The following is an 842-nucleotide window of genomic DNA, read 5'->3' as shown; positions in this document are numbered from 1 at the left end:
TGACTTTACGGGAGGCTTGTGAGCCGTGGCCCGGAAGTTATTGAGATGTTTAACTTTACGGGAGGCTTGTGAGCCATGGCCCAGAAGTTATTGAGATGCTTACTTTACGGGAGGCTTGTGAGCCGTGGCCCGGAAGTTATTGAGATGTTTAACTTTACGGGAGGCTTGTGAGCCGTGGCCCGGAAGTTATTGAGATGCTGACTTTACGGGAGGCCTGTGAGCCGTGGCCCGGAAGTTATTGAGATGTTTAACTTTGCGGGAGGCCTGTGAGCCGTGGCCCGGAAGTTATTGAAATGTTTAACTTTGCGGGAGGCCTGTGAGCCGTGGCCCGGAAGTTATTGAGATGTTTAACTTTGGGGGAGGCCTGCGAGCCGTGGCCCGGAAGTTATTGAGATGTTCGACTTGCGGGAGGCTTGTGAGCCGCGGCCCGAAGTTGTTGAAATGTTTGACCTGCGGGAGGCATGAGTGCCGCGGCCCGAGGTTCTTGAAAATATTCCGAGAATACCATACACTTATCCAGGGGGAAACTAAGTAAATTGTACTAACTATGAAAATCTAGTTACTCCGTAACTATGTCGAAGAATAAAATGTAACGAGTCTTGAACAGTAAAGTGTGTGTGTTGTTGAACTCTCTATTTTGAGTTAAATGATGGAAATTCTCGGAAATGAAAAGTATTATATGCTGTTGCAACTCGTATACGCTACTATACTTTCTTTTGTTGATAATCTGGTTGCAGGTAGATTTTCAAACTGACTATCTACGTATCTCTAAATGGAGGAATAAGGAGGGTTAGGGATCGATCACTCAGGGGGAAGATCCTTAACCACAGGAATGCTTAGAT

Source organism: Ipomoea triloba, chromosome 11 (assembly GCF_003576645.1).
Source record: "Ipomoea triloba cultivar NCNSP0323 chromosome 11, ASM357664v1".
NCBI lineage: Eukaryota > Viridiplantae > Streptophyta > Magnoliopsida > Solanales > Convolvulaceae > Ipomoea > Ipomoea triloba.
Note: the sequence above shows the minus strand (reverse complement) of the source record.